Raw genomic sequence first — 12,051 nt, forward strand, 5'->3', positions numbered from 1 at the left:
TGTATACTTCCTAATACCCAATACTATATGTTAACATTGTGTAAAGTTCATAGCTCTCAGCCCTGCCCCGGGCCCGTGGGGGGAATTAAGTCATCCTAAAGGACACAGTTTATCATATTTTCAACCATTCTGAACAAAATCGCTCTCTCAAAATTTTGATGAGCTGACTTTGGGAAAACAATGAGCGTAGGAGGGGGTCTAGTTACCCTCTATTTTTTTGTCACTTAAAAAGAGCATTATAACTTTTAATTTCCGTTCCAATGAATCCTCCCACGATTTTCTAGGACCACTGGGTCGATACGATCGCCCCTGGAAAAAAAAACAAATAAACACGCATCCGTCCAACGGGTTGTACATTAATAAAAAAAAAAAAAAATTAAACTTTCATTTTATCGTCTTGTGCTATTTTTTTTTATCGGAATTTGTTTGTTTATTTGCTTTTTTTCCCCAGGGGTGATTGTATCAACCCAGTGGTCCAAGAATATTGCAGGAGGGCTCATTTGAACAAAAATTAAGTTTTCCCTCTCCTTGAAAGTAAGGAGCACCATCAAAAATTAAAACGACAGAAAGCATAACGTATATGATTGGGTTCACCTCCTAGTCAATACCTCGCTCTTTAAGCCAAAGATTTTTTAGTACTTCCATAAGAGCTATTTATTCTAAATAATGGCACTTGTGATTAAGGGGTCATTTTTAAAGAACTAGAACAAAATTCGAAGTTTAGCTTAAAGAGCAAGGTATTGACTAGGGGGCGAACCCTCTAATATACGTATTAAAAATATATGAATATAGAAGTTCGTTACGTAAGTTAAAAAACAAAGTTTTTTTTAACTGGAAGTAAGGAACGACGTTAAAACTTAAAACGAACAGAAATTATTCCGTATATGAAAGGGGCTGTCCCCTCCTCAACGCCTCGCTCTTTACGCTAAAGTTTGACTCTGTCTCACAACTATTTTTTAAAACAATTTAATTTACAATTTAATGCCCATTTAATGCCCGCAAAATCTTTAAAATCCGAAGAAATATAAGCACGGGTTTATATTTTTTAAGAAAAGAAAGGAAACAAACGAAATAAAACGCTTTCCTTTTTTTGCCTGTGCAAAGAAGGATAAAGGAAAAGTCTATCCCTCAGCAGCTGCTCTACAGGGTATTTAAAAATTGAGAAGATATGGTTGTAAAACGAATCCCGATTCCCCTAAAAGTCCTTGACGTTTGTGTTAGTTTCAAATTCGCACATTCAACTGTTCCTAAGATATTGTTTGTATGCCCTCTTGACAACCTGCATTCAGTCGGCGTGTTGTGATTAAGTTCATCCTGCCCCCCCCCCTTTAAGAAAATCTTCGAATTTTTTCCGTTTATACCCTTAGGCATAGTTGTAACTGTAGTCAGAGTAGTAGTATTGGTATTACTACTAGTAATATTAATTGAAATAGCAGCAGTCCTACTAGCAGTCCTGCTACATCCCTCTCGTCAAATCCTGGAAGTTTCAACCCATTACAACTATTCATTGCTATGAAATTGCTAATATGTCCTTTTGATATATTCTCTTGAAATTTTAATCTCAATGCTCTTTAGCCTTAAAAGTAGTTGTAATAGAAATAGTAGTAGTAGTTGTAGTAGTAGTATTACTAAATGTAGCAGTAATAGTAGTATTAGTTGCGTGCGCATATTGTCTTCTGACCAGATGATATTCCCCTTTAAGCATTCTTTATTTTAATATAGTTATTCGTTTTGTTTGGTTAGTTATATTGATAATTATTTTAATATAGCTAATATAGTTTTAACAAGAATTCGGGCTTTTATTTTTTTCAGCTCCTGCAAGTCCTGTACTAATGAAGACTTATCCTTTCTTAACTTCTAACCAAAATGCACTGAATATGAAACCGTTAGTCACCCCCTTAAAACAATCACACTGCTTTCGTTAGTTTTCTGCAGTAATCCTGGTTAACACGATTATTTTTGTTGTATTTTTGTTGATTATTTTGCATATTAGAATTCCGCTCGAAATAAAAAATGTTTTCATTGAATCAAAAATGATAACCTAACGTTTCGAAAGCCTATAGAGCGTTAGCCTTACTCTTGTTTTCGATAATTTTGTAAGAAAATTTCAAAACCGCCTCTTATCGTTCCAGGTTTCCGAAGCATGCAAATCTATGCTCCTATTAAGTTGATTTGGTGAGGACACTCCCTCGGGATATTCCACGCCTAGTGGGGGAGAAACAGATCCTGACACACCAGGTATCAATATTTTTGACGATTTTATACTATTTCTATTATTTACGTCAGAGTTGTTGTAAAATGAGCAGAAATTGCAATAAATAACCAAGTCAAAACTCAAAACGAGCAGAAATTAACATGAGTAGTGCTCAAAACCCCCATGCCTTCCCAAGGCCAGAACATAATTTGCACTTTACTGAAAAAACATAAATGTTTTTACTTTTATAACTTTAATAAATCCAATAATTTTAACATTTTGATTACTAAATATCAGTATATGTATATTAAACTGACAATCCACATTCGTTTGTATTTTTTCAGTAAAGTGCAAATTATGTTCTGGTCTTGGGGAGGCATAAGGGTGGCCCTCCAATCACATTCGACTTTTAAAAAGGGCTTTAGCCCTTTCTATTTTCAATCGAATCAGTTCTTTTCGAAGTTCCTAAGACAACTCCTTCGATACGAAGTGCCCTGGTCTAAACCAAAAAATAAAAGAAAAAAATAATAATACATGGTACCCACATCAGTCTTTACTATAAAAATGTCAAGCCTTCCAATCACTTTCGAGTATTAAAAAGGACCCTAGCCCTTTCAATTTCCAATCGAATGAGCCCTTTTTGAGATTCTACAACAACGCTTTCTATATATACCTTATATGCCCCCAGGGCATAAATTACAACCCTTTCCCTGTGGGCTGTGAGGGAGTTGTCATCCTCAAAGATCTAATTTCTAGAACTTCCAACTACGTTAAACAAAATGTGTATCTTAAAATCTTGATTAGATGTATTTGGGGAAATGGTGGCCGTGAGAGGGGCGTTAGGTGCTCTCCAATCACTTTCAACTGTTAAAAAAGGCACTAACTATTTCGATTTCCAATCAAATGAGACCTTTTGAAGTTTCTACAACACTTTCAGTAGAAACCTTATATGCCCCAAGGGCACAACTTACAACCCTTGCCCTGTGGGTTGGGGGGGGGTTGTCATCCTCAAAGACCTAATTTTCAGATCTTTCAACTACGCTGAAGAAAATTTATATCTCAAAATTTTGATTGGATGTGTTTGGGGAAATGGTGGGCTTGAGAGGGAGGTTAGTTACCCTCCAATCACTTCCCGACTATTAAAAATCGTACTTGCCTTTTCAATTTCCGATCGAATGAGCCATTTTGAAATTTCTACAACAACGCTTTCTATATAAACCTTATATGCCCCAGGGCATAACTTACAACCGTTGACCTGAGGGCTGTGAGGGGGTTGTTATCCTTAAAGACATAATTTCTGGAACTTTGAACTACGTTGAAATGGCTAGTTTTTGCTAACATATACACTATTTATTGTGCTTAAAGCTTCCTAATTTTTCTATCAATCGTAAAAAAAACGTAAAAAAAACAGTCCAAAAATGATATTTTATAGTTTCCTCATATTTTTCTATTAGTTATAGCACAAATTACTTTATAAAAAGCACTAAGTCTCATTTTATTTTTTGATTGTCATTTTCATTGAAGAAATTAGATTCACTGTCCTTCTTTTCTTCATTGATTCCATTTCTGTCCTACCTGCAAATGCAGAGGGTCTATTCTCCTCGGTATCATTTAAATTTTAGGCATCCGTTAGTCTTTTATTATTCATCACTTATTCTTTTTATTTGCCAATTCTTTAATTGTTGTTGGTTATTCTTTCTTTTTAGCTCTACGCTTCAAGATTTTTACATTTTTTTCTGTTCTCTTTCAGGTCTTTTGACTGTTATCCCATGATTTGAGTTATAGATGGCGTTTAAACACAATCACAGGACAACAGTAGAGACTACTTTGGATTCAAATCAGGCACATACACAATACTCCAATTCACAATAACAGGTTTACAGTGCTCCATTACTAAATGAAGATCCGGCTTAATGTTCGCTTCACAAGCACCCAGCATCAGTACCATTTTGTTTTCAAAGATGAATAAAATTAAATCTTTTACATTATGTGATTCTTTTGTCAACTAGAGCCATTCATTAGAAAAATTACAAATAAAGCCTTACCACCATATAGGGTGCACATTGCTACCAAAAGCACTGCCTGACCCTCTGCCTCGGAATGTCTTCACGTACCAGCTTACACCTTGGTCTTGTGGGATAAAGACCACAAATTCGAAGCAGTATAGTTGTCCAACGATAAAACTGCACATTCAAGCCATACCTGGTTAACGAGGGAGGCCTGACCATGAAAATCTGCCTATACAATCACCCTAAGTAGTAGCTTCGCTCTTAAAGATGACCTCTCCATCCAAGCAATGCAATCTAATGCAATTCAATCACTTTGGCTTTGCGAGACAATTTGGCTATGCAATCTCTCCAAGAAAATTTAAGCATAAAAATATTTCTGTAATCATTTTGAACGGCTGGCTTGTAAAGATGAGCCAAGTTGTCTTGGAATATTTTCGGCTAAAAATAATTTGCTGAGGAAATTTCTAGCCTCTCTGTCTTACCGAATTTAAGCTGCACCAATGCATTAACTGATTTTGAGCTTCTTTCTTAATCAGCCTCCTCAAATTTTGCGCTTTTTTTGAATTTTCTGTCTCGGCCTATCTTCATCCTATTAGGTATTTGGAAACCTTTATAATTCTTATTGTGGGGGACCACTAGAAGGAGACAATTGAAGTCCATGCAGTTTTTGTATTTTAAAAAAGTAGGTGCCTCGAAAAATAAAGTAGCTTGGCTCTTAAAGATGACCTGCGTCTACCAAATTTTTGTCATAAAAGGAATATAAAGCTGATCAAATTTTGGTTACAGATATTACATTTGCTAGATAGCCGTAGAGTGAAGGCCATGTATAGCACGGATCATAGTATCCTGGACGATCTCCAGACTACATAATATGGTTTTTGAGCATGAGCCATAGATAATTAGTCCGTAATCGATCTGAGATCTGATATAAGTCTTATAGAAATTTTTTAGGGTTTTTTCATGTCAGCCCCAAGGCATATTGAGTAGCTTTTGTAATATGCGCATTTTATTCTCACATCAATTTTTGTAAAACCAGAATAGTTATTGACATTCTTCCATAGAAGTATTATGTTTGCTCAATGCAAGCTTGCCACCCAGAAGGTTTCATTGGTGCAACCTTGGGTGGCAAAATAGTGTCTTTTTCGTGTAAAAGTGCTATTTCCAAAAACTTGCCTCTTGCGATGCTTCGCATCACTTGCGCTGGTACCAGAGATTTACAATTTTAAATAGATACCAGATCTAGTATGAAGCCACTTGCTAAATCTGGGCGCATCAGAAACAGTAGGGCCGTTTTCTAGCACTAAGATCTTACATCTAAGAACTTTCATCTTTCTGCAAAGATTATCGTTTTTTAAGCTACCTTTGTTCTAAGATCATAAAAATAACTGATTTTAGAAAAAATAATTAAATAAGAAATCTTTCTGCAATATAAAACAATTATAAGATAACTTTTATTATACAATCATATTTGTGCTAAAACCGCTCATCAGAGAATAATTATAAATTAGTTTTCAAAAAAAACGACCAAAAATTTAATATATTATATAAAAATTTAAAGTTTTTAATTGTTTCTGACAAAAGTTTCAAGATCGTAGCACATTTTTTATTGAAAACACGGCCCTAGTCTTTGGTGGCAAAAACAACCGGGTACGGAGAAATGGTAGGGGCTGTGATGATCATCTTCTTTGAAAAATGCATTGGCGTTATTTTTACAGACTAAAGGAAATACACAGGATTTAACAAAAATATTTTAGGAGAATGGTAAACCTTCACTCACAAAAGGAGGAGGGGGTAATCTGTATGTTTTTTTCTGATAAATCATTTTTATATTGCTAAACATTGACCTTGTTATTATGTATCTTCCAAATATTATTAAATTTAAAAAGTAAAACCAACAGAAATAATTATTTAAACTCGGGAGTTTGATTCTGCCTCAATACCTCTTTTTTTGCCCTAAGTTTTGACTTTTCCAGAACTTTTGAAAAGGTTTATTATTTTAATTAAACAGTCCTTGTGTTTTAAGAGATGTTTTTAAATACCTGGTAAAAAAATACAAATTTTAGCGTAAATAACAATGTATTGAAATGCCCCCACCCCCTCATACATAATAATTCCTGTTTTTTTTAAGTTTTGATGTTCCTCATTATTTTTAGTTGAAAAAAATAGTTTTTTTTTATTATTTAATTTCTGATTGTTATGATTGTTATTTTCTGATTTGAATTTCTGATTGTTATTTTTCCAGAGAGATGGAAAAATGAAATAAAAAGGGACATCATTGCTTCTATATTGACAGTTTTCCTTACGTTTTTTTTAAAAGTTCTTTTTGGCAAAAAAAATTGCTACTTTGAAAAAAATAACACTTTTACTACAAAAAGTCACAACAATGTCAAATTTTCCGAAAAGTCCCATTTAAAAAAAAAGTGCCAAAAGTTGCACAAAAGTGTCACCGGTGGCAGCCCTGCTCTACTGCAGACTTTTTTTTCAACTTCGGATTTTCTTGAACAAAAGAAAAATTGGTTTTTCAAGCCAGAAATTCTGTCGTTGGGAAATCAGAAGGAAAAACTCATTCCTGCACTAGTTTTGCCGTCTTCACTAATAACAATAGTTTTATTACAGTAAAAATACCAAATTGTATTAATTCTTTGGGAAGCAGGTGTTCTCTTTTCTTTGCCACCAAAATTATTGCTGGACCCTTATATTTAGACACTCGGCTAAACCCCAAAGTTCATAAATGGTTTTTTCCCTTGAAACAACTCTCAGAAATACACGCGAAAGAACGAAAAAATATAATATTTAATGGTAAGACTGAGAACTGTGGAACGACTAAATTTGTAAGCCCAATGTTTTGCTCATTATCAATTATTAAATTCTGTCACTGCGTGTTACTGCAATGTTTTCCGATGAAGTTCTGGACGGCAGCAGAGTTAAAATTTAGTTATCACTAAAATTGTATGTAAAACTCGACTGTTTCATGACAAGTTTTATTTGATGAGCAAGTTGAGGTAAAAAAAAATAATTATCTACATAGTTTCATTTTTATTATGCTGGTTTCTGGTAAAACGGTCAAAGATTGATAATAAAATTTTACGGCTTGGATATGATTAATCCAAAAATTGCCCAAAAAAATTGGACTTTAATGATGATAGTATAAGTTAAACATAAGTGAGCAGAACAAAAAATATAGCCATCTAACAACTTTGGAGAAGGCAGTTTTGTTCATTTTATGTTTCAATTTTTACATTTACTTCCATCATAAACTATTTTTTATTTATTAGACTGACATCTTAATCTTGTGCAGCATCTCTTAAAAACTGTACTAGAATCTGAACTTGCTGCATATGCATTTCGGTAAACACGTGAAAATTGGTAAGAGGGATGGGATTGAAATTTCTTCCCTCCTAAATAAGGAAGTTTTAACCTTAAATTTTCCTAAGGCTATATTGCTGATCTTAAAAAGAGGTTCAGGGAGGTGTTTCACAAATACTACATAAACTTCGTCTAGTTTGTACAGATATAACAATAAAAAAAAATCATTGATAAATCTAAAGAATTAAATAGGTCCTAAGATAGACCCTTGAGGGACACCAAAATTCACCCTGAATCGATCTTAATGCTAAGGGTCTATATTGATAGGACTTTTGGACAAATAAGTTTCAAACCAATGATAGCTGTTTCCCTGTATCCCTATGTGTTCCATCTTGGATATCAGGGTAGTATGCGATATGCTGTCAATCGCTTTTCTGACATCAAGGAAAATTTCATCTAGAATTCTCTCCTCCTCCAGTGCTTTGTGAACAAACTTCACCAAGGTCAAGCGAGCCTATTCTATTAAATGTGTTGGGCGAAAACTTATTTTGTGGTAATTTTTTTTAATTCATCAGACTAAAGGCCATACGGCTCCAATGTTTTATTATTTATTATTATTTTTTTTCCAGAGGCACTTCATATGGAAGGGGTTGTCGTAAAAACTTCAAAGGGTGCTCATTCGATCGGAAATTGAGATTTCAATTTCCCTTTTTAAGAGTCAAAAGTGATCGGAGGGAATCTAGCCACTCCCCCCACGAAGTTGTTTCCCCACATACAGCAGATAAAAAATTTTGAGGTAGCCATTTTATTAAAAATAGTGTAAAGATCATATACCCGGGGTGTTTGATCTTTATCTAACTCGGGGGTCGAGAAGAGCCCACAGGGTCCGGAGGCCTATGATTTAAATAATGCCTTATCGACGGGTTGCTCTTATACAAATCCGAATGGGAAAATTTTTTGGGACATTAAATTTTCTTTTTAACGTTTTTTTAGTAAAACGTGGTGTGAGGGAAACTAGCCCCCCCCCCCCGCGGACGACCATTTGTCTCCAAATGCATCAGTTAAAAATTTTGAGGTAGCTATTAGGGCAAAAATAGTTCAAAGGTCAGATAATAAAAGTCTGGTATCGACACAACCCTTTAAGGACCGGGGCAGGTGCTGTAAGTTATGCCCTGGGGGCATATATGGTTCTTATGGAAGTAATTTTCGTATAAACTTCAGTGAGGGCTAATTTGATTGGAAATTTAAAGTTGTAGTTCACTTTTCATAAGTCAAAAGTGATCGGAGGGCAGCAACCCCTCCCCCTTCTATTTTTCCTACAATGCATAAGATACAACGATTTAGACTGGCATGTTGGTAGAAAGATTTAAAAATTCAGATACAAAAACTTCGATGTCGACACATCCCTCCAAAGCCCGGCATCAAGCGTTGTACGTTTTGCCCTGGGATCATATATGGTTATTATGGAAGGGATGTTCGTATTAACTTCGGAGAGGGCTCATTGCATTGGAACTTAAAAGTTCTGGTTCACTTTTTAAGTTTCAAAAGTGAACGGAGGGCAGCTAGCCCCCCCCCCCCCTCCCAACGCCCCTTTTCCCCCAAACACATCACCTAAAAATTTTGATATATCTCTTATCTGAAAAATGGTTAAAAGGTCAAATAAAAAATTTCCTGTGTCGAAACAATCCTACGGGCCCAGGGGCAGGTGTTGTAAGCTAAGTCCTGGGGCATATAAGGTTTTTATGTAAGAAGAGGCTGTATAAACCTCAGAAGTGGCTCATTTGATTTTGAATTGAAAATTCGACTTGACTTTTTATGATTCACCGGAGGGCAACCCCCCACACAAACACACCGTTTTTTCCCAAATGTATCCACTCAAAATTTTGAGACTGCTAGTTTGTTTGAATTAGTCAATCGATCAAATAGCAAAAACTTTGGGGTCACCGTCATTACAAAGTGATCAAAACAGTGAAGCGGCAGGAAAATTTAGACACTAACCCTAGCTAAGCTAAAAACTCATCATTCATTAAAGATATAAATAAAATATGAAACCAATAGAAAAGGAGAATTTCCGTGAAAGAATAACCAGACCACCAATGTCCTTTTTCTTCTTTAGCTTTATATTGAAAACTGAAAAGCTTGAAAGTGCCCGACGCAAAGGAATGACAAAAAATATTCGACGGTCTTTCAAAATAATGTGTTGACAATTTCACAGAGTAGGATAAAAATAGATTTGTTACGTACTGAGACACAAATTATTGTCTCTATATGAAGATCTTGAAACAGGGACCCCGTGGACAAAGATCCCTTGGGGTACGCACAACGACAAGACCTATCCTAGAGATCCATAAGCAGTTTCACTAAACTCCTGAGGTGACCTCAAGAGTTCCCTAAGGCCCTCAGGAGTCACATAAGTCAAGACTGTTGACACCTTTCACCCGTCCCTGCCTGTATATTTTTTGAATTGAACGCAAAACACCCCAATGTGACCATGTTTAGGCAACAATACATGAAGTTTTGAGAGTATCTCAGGTTCCCTATTGTATTTAATAGCCTAGATTCCTGATAAGACTATTCATTTTTAACATGTCAGTAGCCTGCTTAGCTTCCAAAGACTCTTATAAGTTGACATACTGGGGTTTGGGAAGTTTCCATTGAACAACCCTTTCTGCATTAGTCGACCTCGAGGTTAGGATCTCACGTAGCAAGCTTTCATGCTATTTTAAATCATTAACCTTCTCAGCCAATGAAGAATTCAAAGATTTCAGTTTACTTTCTACTTCAGTTATTGCTTTGTTTTAGTCATTCGCTTACGTCATAAACTGCTTCAGTGAATTTTGAAAGCTTGATGCGTCTTTATTTTGCTATAATTTGTTAATCAAATCGTTACAGTGATGGTAGAGGCTTTCACTTTTTTTATGCCTGTTTTTGACCTCTTCGATCAGTACCTCAACTTTCATTCTTTCCATTTTAGTTTCATCCTTGTTCAATAAAAAATCCAGGTGCGAGTAAATGATAACCGATAGATACAGAAGGAAGGAAGACACACTGCAAATAACTAGTTATATAAGCATTAAAATAAGGTTGAATCTATACTGAACCTAAAAATCTTTAATTTGATAATAAACTAGATTTTGAGCTAATAAACTTATCACGGGTCGTCCACCAATATCTAAAATCGTATAATGTAGCATATCCTAAAGACTATTCACATATTTTGGAGTAGATACTTTTATGTCCTTGACTCCTTCAGGCAGTATGACTTGAATCTCAAAATTATTTAAGAAAACCGTTTCAAAGACGTGATCAAGTAAACAAAACTTAAAGGTTTAAAAATCCCCCGTCCTATAAAGATACTCATAAGATGGCACGTTATAGCCCAGGACATAGTGAGTTTTCCAGCCAAAGAAGAGAGGGACGCTAGGTCTCAAGTCTGCTTCAACAGACTCCTTCAAAACTCGGACGTGGGATGTAGATATATTCCCGATCTTATCACGATCGTATATGTCCTTCGCAGCTGCTGGTAAAACAACCTTAAACTTTTTCACAACATTAGCACTTGCTCCTTCCCTTTGAAAGTCAAATCTTGAAAAGTATCCGTTAAGTTTGGCTTCATTATACAGACCATCCAACGTTTCTTCAATGTCTATTTTTCAACAATGATAAAGCTCTATGGTTCTTAACAGTGAAGTCACAGTCAAAAACGTATTTTACTTCTCTTAATTGAAAAAAAGATACTACTCATTAAATTATCTGATATTTTTGTCTGGTCCATAAATGACAGCTCTATCAGACTATATAACGTGGTTCAGTTTGTTTAGCCTTCAGTCGTTCCAGGAGGTACAATTAATTTGGTCGTCTGTGTGACGCGTACTTTGGTCGCAAGGTCATAACTTGCAACGCCTGCCCCCGGGCCCTGGGTGGTTGTGTCGACATCGGAGTTTTTTTATATTATCCATGAACTATTTTTCAAAAAATGGTTATCTCAAAATTTTTATCGGATGCATTTAGGAAAAAAGAGGCGTGTTGGGATAGTTGCCCTCTGATCTCTTTTGACTCTTGAAAACTTAACTAGAAATTTCAATATCCAATCAAATTTGTAATCTCTAAAGTTTATACGAGTATCCCTTTCACAGCAGCTATACATGCCCCCCAGGCATAACTTAAAACGCCTACCCCGGACCCTCAAGGAGTGCGTCGACCCCACCGATTTCGTTATATAATCTTCAAACAATTGGCCATTTTGACATTCTAGGTGGTAGCACAGGGCTAGCTCAGCCGGGAAATTTCCACGGTGGTGGCAGGCATTAAGGCACGGAGGCTTGACCCTTCGTCCCTAGGCAGCATAGGAAATCCGCTAGCGCACCTCAAAGTGGTGACGGGGAGTAAACATCACTGAGCTTCACGCCGAGCACGGTGATGGCCAACGCGCTTCGGGTCACCGCAAGATTAGGGACCTTGTGGTGTACCTTATCACCAAGAAACGCTCAATGATGATGATGACAAATTTACTGATGAAAATTTTGGCTACTGCATCCCCAG

General features: G+C 35.9%; 1 protein-coding gene across 1 annotated transcript in view; it reads left to right on the top strand.

The window, feature by feature from the left end:
• The window catches only part of LOC148956140 (large ribosomal subunit protein mL65-like), a 160,680-nt gene that overhangs the window by 3,664 nt on the left and 144,965 nt on the right, over nt 1-12,051 (top strand). The gene's annotated exons all lie outside the window — the stretch shown is intronic.

This window comes from Artemia sp. Qi Xiang Cuo, chromosome 1, assembly GCF_049724085.1.
Source record: "Artemia sp. Qi Xiang Cuo chromosome 1, ASM4972408v1, whole genome shotgun sequence".
Classification (NCBI taxonomy): Eukaryota; Metazoa; Arthropoda; class Branchiopoda; order Anostraca; family Artemiidae; genus Artemia; species Artemia sp. Qi Xiang Cuo.